This window comes from Mus caroli, chromosome 10 (genome assembly GCF_900094665.2).
Source record: "Mus caroli chromosome 10, CAROLI_EIJ_v1.1, whole genome shotgun sequence".
Classification (NCBI taxonomy): domain Eukaryota; kingdom Metazoa; phylum Chordata; class Mammalia; order Rodentia; family Muridae; genus Mus; species Mus caroli.
Genome location: NC_034579.1, coordinates 104,764,899 through 104,780,560, shown reverse-complemented (window position 1 = coordinate 104,780,560; position 15,662 = coordinate 104,764,899).

Here is a 15,662-nt window from a genome sequence, read left to right as displayed (position 1 = left end):
TTGTGTTTTTATTAAAAATTTTTAATTAAGAGATAATTACATCATTTTTCCTCTCCCAGTTCCTCTCTTGTCCCCTGCCCCAGCTCTAATACTTTGATTTTAAAAATTATTTATATCCTTGGATTTAAATTTTTGTATATGCTTAATGAAATAATATATCATCTGAGGGGTTCAAAAACCAGCTTTTACATCATTAAATTTATTTCATGGAGACCAGGCTTTGGAAAGAACTCCAGAGGAGATAAGCTTTTGGACATAGGATGATTGAAAGAGATTCATGAATTATCATTTCATTTTAATATTTCCATTTGTGCAACAGCTGATTTTATTAACAAGTTACTTTTTATAATCCTTTCGTGTATATTTTACTTCTATTTTATTCAAATGCATTACCTAAATAAAAACATTTACTCTGAGTCTCTGTTCTTTTTTAGTTTGTATTTATGTGTAGGTGTGACAGCCAGTAGATGCCAGGAGAGGTGTTTGGGCTCGTAGGAGCTGGAGCTACCGGTAGCTGTGAGCTGCTGGATTAGGTGCTAGGAACCAAGCTCAGGTCCTCTGCAAGAACAGCAAGTGCTCTTAACCCATGAATCATCTCCCTGTCCTAATTCTGAGTCCATGTTCTTCACCAGAAAGAATCACTTTTAATTTTACCCTCTCAAGATTAAAAGAACGCCTGTCATTACTTTTTGCCATGATTATGTGGACTTCAAATCTCTTGACTGCTTTGATCATAAGAACTGCTATTTATAAGTTCAACAAAAGGAAACCAACTGCTCCTCATAACACTTATCAATCTTATCAATTCTTCTATCACATGCTCAAGTATAATTTCACCTGCTATACTTTAATTCAAAATTGTATATATTACTTTATCCATAATCTATTATATAGAAAGTGAATACATATATCAGATCTATTTATTCCAAGCACTGCAATCTGTTAGTGATTACTAAACATTAAAGGAATTTGACAAATATGACTCTTTCTCTGGCATAAAAATGGCATCTTTATTCTTTTCAAGACTAGGCTTTGTCCATAACCCACCACCATGGTCAGGGAAGGCATTGCTGGGGGAGAGTGAAACAGACATTAATACTGATTTAGGCAATGTGCTGAAGTCTGCTCCCAGCCATGATGGTAAAGAGCTGTGGTGCTCGACCTCCCAAATGCTGTGACCCTTTAATATAGTCCCTCATGGTGGGGGTGACTCCCGACCATAAAATTATTTTCATTGCTGCTTCATAACTGCCTTCTTGATACTGTTAGAAGTCATAAGGTAAATATAAGATATGCAGACCCCTGTGAAAGGTTTGTTTGACCCTCACACTGGTCCAGGACACAAACACTGCCAAACTGCCAAGGCCTTCAACAAGCGCCAAGCTCAGCTTTCCTGTCAACTGTAATGAGCCTATGTACATCAAGCTGGTAAAGGCCCATTGTGCTGAGCATCAAATCAGCCTAATTAAGGATGATGACAAGAGGAACCTAAGGGAATGGGCAGGCCTCTGCAAACTGATCAGGAGGGGAAATCCAACAAAGTGGTTGTTTGCAATTCTGTAGTGGTGAAGGGCTATGGCAAAGAATCTCAGGCCAAGGATGACTTCAAAGAGTACTTCAAAACCAAGAAATGAACAAATAAACAATTTGGCTCAGGCTATTAAGAGATGAAACAGTAGATACAGCACTTGCCAACAAGCATAAGGACCTTGAGTTGAGCCCCTCAGGACCCATGTAATGCCTGAGACTGGAGTACATCTGTGAGCATGTCTGTGAGCACAGAACTCCTATTCAAGGTGGTCAAAAGATAGGAGCATCCCTAATCACTAGTCCACCATCTAGCCTGGTGTTAGCAGAAGTGAACAAGAGACCCTGTTTCAAACAAGGGCCATGTGAGAACGCGATACCCAAAGTTGTCCTCTGATCTCATATGTCGTATGGTAGCATGCATGTATCTCCACTCACACACATACTCATGCCCATGCATACAAACACATACATACATACATACACATACACAATTGAGTTTTTTCCTCCAAAGAGCCAAACCTGATTTACTACCAACGTTAGAATAAATCTGAATGAAGTGACCAGGAAGTACCCTCCTTGTGCAAATATGTGTATGACCACACGTTATTGCATCTATAATCTGTGTGAAAAGCAAACTTTCTGGAACATACAAGGCATTCAGCCAGTATATGCAGAACAAATGGACTCTTTTTTTCCCCCTTCTATTGATGAGGTCATTTCATTATTGAGTCGTAAAATCAAGATCCAAACCCAAGCATGAAACTAACTGGCATAATGAAAATGCAATGTTTCTCTTAGAGAGAAAGGAAAGACTCCAGAAAGTCTCACTCCCTCCTGAACTGGGTATTAAATATGAGACACTAACTACAAGAAAAAAAGAATAGATATATATTTTAATGGGATGTTGCACAATCTCACTCAAGCATGAAAAGCCGAGTTTTAACACTCAACTACAGACCTTGGGGGACCACGCATGTTGACATGCTACTTCTGCTATAGCATTTACTTTTACTCAAATGTTAGAGCACTGTAATTGCAGGCTCGCAGAAACAGCAAACGAAGAGTCCAACTCTAAGGGCCTAAGCAGATGGAGATCAATATTATGCTCTTACTGCTGCCTTTGCACATCAGAGGATCCTTATGAGGCAAATGCCAAGGAGCCACAATGGAAGACAGAATACTCAGCAAACAGTTAGCTTCGTCTCCAATACACCAGGCTCTAAGCACTTTTCTTTCTAGACAAACGTGTGGCCAATTGTCATTGCAAAAGCTCAAATTTACCTTGCACCACCACGGGCTTTGTAGATTGCATAATGTCCTATTGTGGGCCGAGAGTGAAGAATCCAGCCCTGGGTAGTTGCTTCTAAATGCTAATAGCTACTAAGCCCTGAAACTGCTTTGCAGATGTGATGTGTTGGCTTGGGCATGACCAACGTGTCTAAGAAGGTACTGCCACACAGAAGAATCCAGCAGGATTCATGTGTAGGAGACATAACAATCAGTTACTGCCCTAGTGGACAATGCGTGATGTTAGGTAGATTTAGTTCATTTGAAAGTCTCTTGAACGATGGATTTAGATGGCCCTCGCATAGGATTTTCATGGCGTAAATATCCTTCCTTGTCATTTATCCATTAATGAGTAGGAGTGTGTCATTGAGGCCCGGTAGTGACTTCATGGTTATTCACAACCATATCTGTTATGAGACTCTTTATGTGTATACTCTTCTCCCAAATCTGAAAAAGACCCAATCTTAGAAAATACATCTAGGGGGCTGGAGAGATGGCTCAGTGGGTAAGAGCACCCGACTGCTTTTCCGAAGGTCCAGAGTTCAAATCCCAGCAACCACATGGTGGCTCACAACCATCCGTAATGAGATCTGACTCCCTCTTCTGGAGTGTCTGAAGACAGCTACAGTGTACTTACATATAAATAAATAAATCTTAAAAAACAAACAAACAAACAAAAAAAACAAACAAACAAAAGAAAATACATCTAATCCAGGAAAGGGGCCATGGCAATTGAGCTATTAGTGCTACATCTGGTAGTTGGGTTTTGTTTTTATTTTTTTCTTTAAGTAGCCAAGAGCTAAAAGTACCACTACATCTTGAGTTTGGGAAAGTCAGGTCTGCTTTTTTGAGGACGGCAGGAATGTTCCTCTCCAGATCAAGTGGGTCTCTGCACAAACCAGAAAGCACGCTGGAATTCCCACAGTGCAATGCACTGGAGTGTGTCTCAGCCAGGAGACGGGACAGCTGAGCACTCTGGAAGGTTTTGGAGAGGGTGACTTAGGAATCTCAGCTCTGCAAAGAATTTTCTGCAGCAGACGTAAAGAGGCAGATGGCACCTCAATACGTCTGCAAGGCACCCTAGAAATTAATGTTCGGCTTAACACAACTAACTTGTCAAGATACCATTATGAATGGTTGGAATGGGATTACGTCTTCTTAGTGTCCTCTGACAGTGCCCTGTCCATTCATAAAACTTTACAGAGTAAAGAGTATGCATTACATGTTGTGGTGGTGTGAATAGGTTTGGCCAATCGGGAGTGGCACTATTAGGAGTTGTGGCTTTGTCGGAGTGGGCATGGGTCTTTGGGAAGAGGTATGTCACTGTGCGGGTGGGCTTTGAGGTCTAAGGAGCTCAAGTCTGGCCAGTCTCCTTCTGCCTGCAGACCAAGATGTAGAACTCTCAGCCACCTCTCAATCATCCTGTCTGCCTCCATGCTGCTATTTCCCTGCCATGATGATAATGGACTAAACCTCTATAACTGTAAGCCAGCCCCAGTCAAATGTTTTCCTTTATAAAAGTTCCTATGGTCATAGCGTCTCTTCACAGGAATAAAACTCTAACTAAAGACATGTAATATATTAATAATATGACATCTTTATTGAGTGTTGGCTCTGTGGAGAAATTTAAGCACAGAAAGCTGCCTAGATCTGCATATATTTGAATGATGGACCTCAGATTAAGCTGAGCTGTCCTTCCCAGGGTCACTTACCACATCATCTCTGGAAGATTTTTTTCCTAATAGGCCTTCTAAAATCAAGAGTTTAGTTTACTCAGAAGCCAAATGGTACACTCTCATTCCAAATGTAAGCTGTTCTTGGGGCTATAAATAGCACCTGCAAATTCCTGAAATGACTTTCTTCCCAGTTTGTGTGAATCAGAGGGCAGAAACTTGTGGATCGTTGTCCCTTAAGTACCTGATGAGTAAAACCTCTCCTAAGATCAGGAATAGTTGTAGCTACAGGAAAAGCGGATTATCGTAGAATGCGTCCTCGGAGCAAAGCAGCTGCCACCTCCAACAGATCAGCTGTGCCTACTCGTAAGAGATCATCTTCATCTTAACATTTATGCATAGAAAAGGGGGGTGGGAAGGGAGCAATATAACCTCCCTCTCCCCAGATATTCCAGCTGCTGCCTTCTGCATCTTCCAGCCATCTGTACGCAATTTTACCCTAGTAAGTGTGACCTAGCAGGTCATAGGATGTAATAAAGTACATAGATTGGTGAAGTAGCTCAGGATTTCTCTTGCTGTGATAAAGCACCAGGACCCAAAAGCAAGCTGGGAAGGGAAGGTTGACTTAAACTTCCTCAACACTGTTCTCCATCAGGAATGTAGGACAGGGATGCAAACAGGACAGGAACCTGGAGGCAGGAGCCGATGCAGAGGCCATGAGGGGGTGCTGCTCACTGGCTTGTTCCCCGTGTCTTGCTCAGCTCACTTTCTTCTAGAACCTAGGAGCCCCAGCCCAGGGCTGGCACGACCCATAATGGGCCTGGGCCCTTCCCCATCAATCCCTAACTAAGAAAATGTCCTACAGTCAGAGAGCTTCTGGAAGCATCTTCTCAGTTAAGGTTCCCTCCTTTCAGATGAGTTTAGCTTGTATCAAGGTGATGTAAAACCAGCCACCAAAAGAAGTTTAGCTGAAGTGGGGCCTCCATCAATGAAACCATAGGAAAGCCATCATCCACGTTGGGCAAAGACCTTCTGGTGCAGCCACTTTGGGGTTGTAAGCAACCCCTTTCATATGCTTCCTGAGTAAACCCTGGTTTCTCAGGGTGAACTTCAGCGGAATCATATTTTTGCTTGTTATTGACCTTATAAGGAGTGGGTAGACATTGTTTATGTCTCCCCCAGGAAGGAATTCTCCCAAGATGAGTAAATCTTGTTTTGCTTGCTGTGAGTCTCCTCTAATCCCAGCATGTTTACAATATTTACCTTCTTCATAATGGAGCCCATGTTAGGAAAAGATCTAGACTTCATTCGTATTAAACTGTAGCTAGATTCACTCCGTGACAAATGTAAACTGACTATAGGAAGACATTGCTGTGTGCTCACACAGGGGAGCTATAAAATACTGCTTTACAATGGTTTCAGTAGGACTATTAAATTTGGAAGCTCTGTTCTGGCCGAAGGACAGGTCATTTGTCTTTGTTGCCTGATCAAGGTTTTTAATGACCAGTATGAAACAGAGATGAATGTCCCCACCGATGCTGCAAAATAGAAGCCAGAGATCAGGGACGGTGTATTTCAAAAACAGAAACCTAACAACATCAAATGTTGTTCAGGGCCTTCAGGAAGACCTCCCAGAACTGCTGTTATCATGGCTCAGTATCTGTGACTTTGGCAGACCACACCCTTCCTGCTCCCAGTCCTTGACAGCACATGGAAAGATCTGGTCCATCTAGATCCTTATGCTCAAAGGGCTGATTCCCAGGAACCTAAAAACCAATTCTTCTACTCTGTCCATTTATTTGCCAATCTCCCAACTTCAATAAGAACTGTAGTTACAGAATAATAAATTGATTTCTGTGTTATCCTAGATTATCAGTAGAAGCTCAATTACTGAGCATAATTAGGTACGAGCTAGTGAAGTAAACACTGATATTTAGGAGCTGAGACCCCTTATTGCCTGTTATAGAAGCTTTGATACAGCCAAATATACTTGGGCACATGACCTCTGTTGTTTTTTTTTAACATATATTTTTAATTTTATTATTTCTATTTTTTGTGTTGGATGTTTTGGTTACATGTTTGTCTGAATACCATGTGCACGTCTGATGCTCTCAGAGGCCAGAAGAGTGTGTTAGAGGTCCTGTACCTGGAGTTATAGACAGTTGTAAACCACCACACGGATGCTGGATATGTCGCCAAGTGCTTTTAATGGCTGTGCCATCTCTCCATCCCTCTACTTTAAGACTGGAATAGGGACTATTTCCTTGGAGGGACTCGTCCGTGGGCTCTGGATCTCTAGACACAGTGATATTAGGGGCAGGAGGCATGTCTACTCCCTTAGCAACCAACACACCCAAATGAAGAATGTGTCAGAGAACCATCCAAAACTCTGTACCCAGGTGCCTTGAATATTATGTGTCATGATCTGTCCTAGCTGAGTTAACTCTGGCAAAAAAAAAAAAAAAAGGAGAGAAGCATCAATATGAAAGCTAACTCAGTGATCCTAAGTAAGGGAGGGTGTCACCATATTCTACCATGTATGATGAAGCAAAAGTGTAAATGTTCTAAAAAAAGAAAGATGGGATGGATGCGGTGAGGGATAACGACTTGTCAATCAAACTAGTTTGGACTGTTTCGCTACTTAAAAGTGGTAATGAGCATCACATTACAAAACCATGGAGTCAGCCTGAGGTTTAGCTCAGGAAAGGAGAAAAAAACTTTCAACAGGACAAACTTGAAGGGTTAGGGATGGGGAAGCCTGGAGGTGCTGCCCACTTCCTTCCGTCAATGGCAGCTGATGGGGTGAGGTGGTTCTGTATGTTTGTCCTTGCATTCTAGGAATGGTGCTTTGGGATGAAAACTTTCATCTCTGTCCATAATAATAGCAACCATCCCTTATGTTTATACTGATGGCTTGTAGGTGGCAGACGCTGTGCAGAGATGTGTCCAGAAGAGCATTATATAAAATGTCTGTCCAAGTATTCTCACATGAGCTCATCGCTCATCCAAAATTTTCTATGCTCATTTTACCATTAACCCACTTGGCCAACCCTGCAGCTAAGAAATAGTACAAACAAAACCTGAATTCCAGTCAATCTCCAAAACCTAAATTCTTAATCAATAGGCTTCCTCTGTGGAACACTGGACCAGGCATCATATAGAATAATAAAATCCATAATGCTTTGTGTGTCTACATATGTCCTATATCCATTGATCACGTTATTTTGTTTTTAAGGTGTTCAAAAGTCTCACATCAGCACTTTTATCTACACAATTTTAAAAATTTTCAATGGTGACAGAAAAGCTCTGAACTGTGACATTCAATATAGTATACTCACATGTAACTGTGGAATACGTAAATGTGTCTTCTACACATGAGGGACTCGAACTGTAATTTAATTGGCCATCACATTTAAATCACCATAAGTGGCTTGTAGCTATAGTTTTTGAATCATGAAATATTATACTCCAGTCTTATCTTGTTCTATCTGTCAATGGGCCGAGTTTGGTATACCACAGGCTGCAGCACACATTGTAGAGTTACCTGAAAGAGACAGGTCTAGATCAGGTAGGAGCTAGTTGACTCATTTCAGCCACGAAACCTCCTGAGAACATCTGCCTAATATCTAGGGTGCTGCCAAAGTTTCAGGGATTCCTTCTGATGGGACAGTTAAGGATTTTCCATATTTTGGAATGGCCTTATGACTTCAAGCAGATGAACATGTTTTCACTACCAAATTAGTTATAAACCATTTACAGAGTTCAGTAGGTGAACTTGCTTGTTATACAGACACAAGGACATGAGTTACAATCTCTAAGCACCCACGGGTGAAAAAGTCACCCATGGCATAATGCACGCATAACCCCAGAACTGGCAGGTAGAGACAGAAGGATCATGGGAGCCTGATGACCAGGTTCAATGAGAATCCTACCTCCAGGAATGATAGAGATGGACATCAAAGATCAATCTTCAGCTTTGATACAACCATGTGTAGATGCCCCTCTATACACACAAACCACACACACACACACACACTTTTTTTCAGCATTAAAATATCTCCATTCTGACAGTGAGTCTCTGAAAAAAAAAAGAAAAGAAAAGAAATCAAACTGCATATTTTGCTCTCTGAAAATCAGCTCATCTCCTTCAACAGCTAGGACATTCTGCTGTCACAGACATGACTTTAAGAAAGACAGAATGAGTCAAAAGATAACCATCAGAACAAAGAAAGACCATGAAAGCATTAGCCAAGAAGAGAACGTATGCAGATTGTATGGCTGCTGCCTTCAAGGGGTTCAGTGCTAAGCCTGTGGGAGAGGGGATCAGTTTATCCTGCATGACCACAACGGACAGGACTAAAAATCTAAAGGCAGAATTTGAGAGGCAATCACGTGACCCCAGGAAAGGTGACGGTAAGAGGTGGAGCAAATAGGCAAAATTTACTACCTAAGAAGCAATGAACCACAACCATAAATTGTGTTCAAAACAGAAAAAAAAAAAAAGAAAGAAAGAAAGAAGAAAGAAAAATAAGAAAAAAAGAAAGAAAAAGCTAACATTCCAAAATCTGTTATTCTACTTAAGTCTACAGTTCATACATTTAGATAGTTCCTGATAGGGGAGGGGAGGGGCCAGTTACACCTCAGGAATAAAATAACAGCAGCAACAAAACAGGAGGTTGGTGTAGCAATTCTTTGTAGCATGGGTGGAGGGAAGTCGAGGGTATATTTTATGGATATTTGCTTAGCAATTATCTGCTGTCAGATTTAACTTGTATCCATATCTGAGTATTTTGCCTAAAAGAGACAAGCAAAGTCCCCTCTGCATTGTTCCAGTGTTTATTGTTGATAACTTTAAAACAGTAAATGTTGATGGTATCACTTCTATTTCTAGGACTTGGTTGTAAATTTCAGGTGTTACCATAAAGGTGAAATTATGTATTTTAGAAGAGGCAGAGTTGGCCCATCAATCTTTCAAAAATAAACCTAGTTTAAAACACTGGCAACACAATTTAGCCTGTATAAAGTATAATTAATTACTAAATAGATTCCTAAAGAATTAGAAAAGTGTCCAAAAGCATTCTTCCTTGTAAATATTGGTTTTCAAGTATGATAAATATAGGCTTAAGATTAGTCTTAAGGCATAATACAAAACTTCATTTTCCAAATTTTATTTCCCCTCCTCCAGGACTAGGTCTCTTCGTCCTTTCTAGTTACAGTAAGTTCCACCTGTCCTTCAAATCCCAGTGAAAGACTCCTTGGTGTGAAGGCTTTCTGATTCTCTCTTCTGTGTTTATACCACAGTCATGTCTGTATTGTTCCATCCTACTATCATATGCAGTCTTTCTTTTTTGCTGATACCTTTTTATTTTTTTCATGTGCATATATGCCTGTGTGAGGATGTCAGATCCCCTGGAACTGAAGTTACAGAGAGTTGTGAGTTGCTGTGAGGAAGCTTGGAATTGAACCAAGGTCCTCTGGAAGAGCAGCCAGTGTTCATGACCTCTAAGCCATCTCTCCAGCCCTTATCCTATGCAGTCTCTATCACACAATTTCTATAATAGTTTCGTCTCCTCTGTGTTGTGATTTGAATATGAAATGTGTCCCATAGATTCATGTGTTGAACACTTGGTCCTCAGCTGGTAGCATCGTTCTAGAAGGTTCTGGAACTTTTGGGAGGTGGCACCTTGCTGGAAGAAGTAAGACTAAGTAAGTAAGACTAGGGGCGGGTCTTTAGGTTTTACAGCCTTGCCAAGTTTCTCTTCACTCTACTTCCTGACTACAGATATAATGTGACCACCTAGCCTCTGGCTTTTGCTACCATGCCTGCCTCTCCACCATGGAATGTATTCTTTCAAACTGTAAGTCAGAATAAATCTTTCCTTTCTTATATTGTCAATATTTTGTTCAATAACAGAAACAGTGACTAGGGTTCCCGGCAGTTTAGCTTGCAGATCTTATTGTTATACCTGTTATAGCGTAGTACTTTGCACACTACACACATGGTAGGTGCTAGGTTATCTGAGTACTTGGGGAAATTCATCTATGGAGAACTGGCCAAATAAGGAAGAATTTCCATCTCAATTATATTTGCTATATAACTACCTCAGAACTTAGTAGGGTCTACCAACTACTATACTATACCCCATGGTTAGTTAGCAATTTGAAAGAGGCACATTGGGCTGGTCTTGTTCCATGAAGACTGCTGTCTCTAATGAGAAGACTAAGGCTGAGATGAACTCAGTGGCCTCAGCTGGGGATTAGCTGATTTTAACCATGTGGCTCTTTCTTGAGTGAGAATTTCACCCAGGCTAAGACCGTGGACTAGAACACTTTGTGTGTGTGTGTGGGGGGGGGGATACTTGTGTGACTTGGCATCTTCATTGCATAGATACACAGGGAAGACAAATAGAATGGCCAATCAAGTGACAACCCTTTCTGACCTAGTCTCTGAGATCAGTTCACTCCGATTAGTCCCAAGTCCACCCAAAGGCCAAATCGTCTTTATGGGGGTAGTCTCCAGGTCACACTCTCACATAACACACAAGAGGAGAAAAACTATTGCAACACTCTTTTAAAAGTACGACTGGCAACGCTTATGTTCCTTGGAAAACACAAAATAGCAAACACAAAAACACAGCATGTACAGCCAACTAAAGTATTTAGATATGCTCAGTCCATGACCAAACATTCTGGAACTCCATGGAGTTCAGGCCCAGAACATCTTGCTCATCATAACAGCACTAGGGTACACAGACTATTGACATATTATTGAATACTCGCCAAGTGCCTTACAAGCATCTCTTAATTTTTTCAGAACAGCTTTATGACTAAGGACTCTTTATGATTCCATTTTATAAACAAGAAAATGACATCATGAAATTGCCAAGTGACACAGCCAAGGGCCTGGAAGTAATTTTTTTTTAATAAATCATGTCTGTCCAACTCTGGAGTCCAGATTTGTAACCTAGATAGTCTCTATAGGTGATGTTGCCTAACATCATCTATAATGGGCTCCAAAGGGCTCAGTTCTTTGCTATGGCTCTTTCTAAATACCTGCATTAACCCAGGAAGGGGTACTTCCAACAACGAATGCTCATGGAATAGGCTGTGCCATTCCTGGTTGTAAGCAGTCTGCAGCAGACACTCCAGAAACTTTGTCAAATCATCTTTCATCTGGCCCCTGAAATCACAGCTTGAACATACTTCCTTTTGGAATCTGTTTTCACTGGCTTAGAAATGTTGTTTCTTCCCCCTGTTCTTGCCTGCAAGAACCAAGTCAAAGCAGCATGCAAAAACACAGCTGGGAATATTTTTATCTTTGAAGAATGACTTTTGTGTGTGTGTCTGGATAAGACTGTAGCGCTCATCCCTGTTTGGAAGGGAATATATCAGGGTCTGCATTTGCAAGAGGTTTACTTAAGTTCCTGAGTGGTGGTTTGCTCCAATTATGGAGCCAGACAAAATGGCTTCTACCACCAGAATTGTGCCCATCTAGTTAAAGACAAACTCGAGAAACCTGAGATACTCCAAGGACCAATTAAGGAGAAACTGCCGAACCTTTGGAAATGAGAATTTCCACACAGATTCCCCTACAGCTATGCTTATCAATTTGGATAAGACTGAGAACAAATATTCCAAGTAGTGGGATTAATGGTCTCAGTGAAACTGCACATATGCACCAAAGGGCTTGTTCGACACACCAACCACAGACAGTACAATTGTGGATAAACGGCTCTGCCTTTCTCTCCTAGGAGGCTGAAATACAATGAGACTTAAGCAGATACCCTAGTGAAGCGATTTTTCACCCTGAAAAGGAGTTCTGTTTAATCCATATTTGCCAAATTCTTCTTTGTTTTGCCAAACACCTATCTGTTCATTACCCAGCACAAGAACAGAAAGTCAAACACAGCCTAAAGGTAGGTGGTCTAGCTTTGAGAAACACGCATACTCCAATTCAATCAGAATCTTGCAGAATATTTCATTGAACTTGGCTCTAGGAGGGCAACAGAAATCTGTCTTCCTTCTTGCCTGGGCATTGGGGAATGGGTGCTCTGAGCAGCAACTTAAAAGCAGAGACCAAAAAAAGGTCACTTCAGGTAACATGACAGCTGCTAAGTCCTACAGAACATTATTACTGAAAACATCTTCAGCAGCAGTGGAGTGGCACAGAAAGCTTTGATGGAGCCCTGCTTCCTGGCTGGTCTGTTCTAAGACACCGAATGGACACATCAAAGCAGAGTGGATGCAAAGAAAAGAGAAAGCAATAGCTAGGGAGCTGTAGCAAACCATGATATGGAAGAGACAACTAAACAGTGTTGAACTGACTCCTTTGGAAACTTAATAGGAAATGTAATAGATTTCATAGGAGACTTATTTCGAGTCTCCCGAAGTGGTAGAATACAGTAGAAGAAATCTCAAACCAACTTTCTGCAAGGCCTGTTTTATATGTTACTTGGTGTGAGCAGACAGCAACTGGTGAGGTAGATGATACTTTGAGTGTTAGCCTCCAGGAGGTAGCTAACTTGAACTATTCACTCTTCTTTATTATATGTTTTAGCATCTTTAGTTTTTAGAGAAGTTGAACATCTTTTAATAGGATATATCTTTCTTCTTGTGTAAGAGGCCTTTATTGACATAAATACAATTAAGAAGAGAGCTCGTTGTCTTAATGTTAGCTAGGTAGGTAATGATCTACTCAAGAGCAAGCCTGAGGTCTCCAGCTTTCTAACTTATATTTTTCTTAGCTCTCCCAGGAAAATATACTTGACACTTTTTAAGTGTGTGTGTGTGTGTGCGCGCACGTCCAGAAATTGAATGATCATGACTGCTGAATATTACAAAGTATGAATACTTATTATATCACAAACTATAAATGATACTTGTGTGTGTACATACTATGTGTCTGTGCCTGCATGTGTGAAGTTGTGTGTGTGGATATGGGTACACATAGGATAGGTGCTCATGTAGGTCAGAGGACAATCTTGGGTATAGGTCCTCCCCTTCTGCCTTGTCTGACCCAGGGTTTCTATATTGTTTCTCTGCTTCATATGCCAGGCTAACTGGCTCTCCAAAATCCTGGTATTCTTCTCTTTCCACCCCTCATCTCCTTGTTGGAATGCTGAGATTGCAAGACAGGCCCTACCACCATATGTCCACCTTTGTGTAGGTTCTGGGGACTCGAACTCAACCTCACCTTTGTGGAATAAGTGCGTTCCCACTTGACCATCTCTCCAGCCCCCAAACAATGCCCTTCGTAACAAATTGTGTAGTCAAAGAGCTCACAGTAGATAAACGAAAGATAAGGGATAGACAGTGGGGCACATAGCCAGGCTTTCACAGCTGGAAAAATATAAAACTAGTCCTCTAATTTCTCCCTTCTCATCATGGCACCATTTCTGTCTCTCTCCCACTGACCCCCACCCAACCCTCTCTTTTCCATTTTACCCGATTTTATCTACACTATGTCTACCAGAGGTAGTAAGATCTTCTTTTCTTTATCCTCAGGCTCCAAATTTTTCCTAAATATTCTTTTCAGCCTTTCCTCTTATCTGAGGAGGGCTTTCCCTTATCCATTGGACCATCCATTTATCACTAATATTAAGCATACGGTTATAGAATGAGGCAATGTATGGGAGGTGTAATGTGGATTATGACACACCATGAAACACGTACCTGAAGTGATCTTTCTGATAGAACCTGACAAGGACCAAGAACACAGTGGCATGCCCTGGCCACCTCTAACCCATCTGAGTTAGTAAGGAGAAGAGGCCTTGGAAAGATAGACTTTTAAGTCAAAACCTAACATAGAGACGGAGTGGGCAAAGGGTCTGGGGATGCAACAGAGGGAAAGGGTGGGAACAAGATTGCCTCTTCAAATATTGAGAGAAGCTGAGGTGAGTGAGCGCGGAGACTGATCTGGAGACTGGGAGCCACATTTCCCAAAGGCTGTACTGGATAGCAATCGGCAAGACAGTGGAAGGATTTCATTAGGAATGACAGGGAATAGATACACGTCTCAGACCAAAAAAAAAATTACTCGTGCCAGTTAGGAGACCAATTAGGGGTTGTTAGCATAATCCAGTGAAAGAAAACGGTACCTAAAATAGTTTCTCAAACCAATTAGCGAAGCCCAACTTGATGTCCTTAACTTCACACTTTGGAATTACATTCTTTCATCTCCTAGGATGGAGCAGATGTGGTCATATTTAAGTATCATTTAGGACTAACTAGGCAACCCCACAACTGCACACTACCCTGAGGCCTATTGGCCTCTGTAGATGATGTGCAGTGAGTGAGCTGGCCTGACTGAAGGTCTTTTCTGTGAGCCAATTGCTTTTGTTTGGTCTTGAGTTTTCCATGCATTTTATTAACCCAGGCCTCCTTTCCACAGCTCTCCTAATTCGACTTGGCTTTCTGTGATGGAAGGTTGACAGACAGGTTCTTTTCATTAACAAAGGAGTTTGTTGGCAGCGTGAATCTGATAGTTTGGAAACTCTGACCCAGAACTGTTCATTTCTAAAAGAACGGCAGGGACAAAAATGGAGAAGAGACTGAGGGAAAGGAGGTCCAGTGACTGGCACAATTTGGGATCCAGCTCAAGGGGAGGCTCCAATTCCTGACATTATTACTGATGCTATGGTGTGCTTACAGACAGGAGCCTAGCATGGCTGCCCTCTGAGAGGCCCAATTCTGAGACAGACACAGATACTTACACCCAATCAATGGACTGAAGTCGGGGACCCCTGTGGTTGAACTAGGGAAATTCTGGAAGGAGAGTGACCCCATAGTAAGACCAGCAGTCTCAACTAACCTAGACCGCCAAGATCTCTCAAACACTGTGCCACCAACCAGGCAGCATACATGAGCTTGTCTGAGAGGACTACCTGGTCTGGCCTCAGTGACAGAAGATGCACCTAATTCTGGAGAGACTTGACACCTTGGGGAGGGGAAGCCTGGCAGGATGGGGTGTGCAGAGGTGGGGACATCTTGGAGACAGGGGGGAAGGAGGAACGGGATGAGGAACTGTGGGAGACTGGACTGGGACGGGTTAATGACTGGACTGTAAAAAAGTAAAAGTCAAACAAACAAACAAAAATAACTAAACCTGGCTCTGACACTTAAAGCCACAAGTTGATCTTTTTTTTTTTTTTTTTTTTTTTTTTTTTGGTTTTT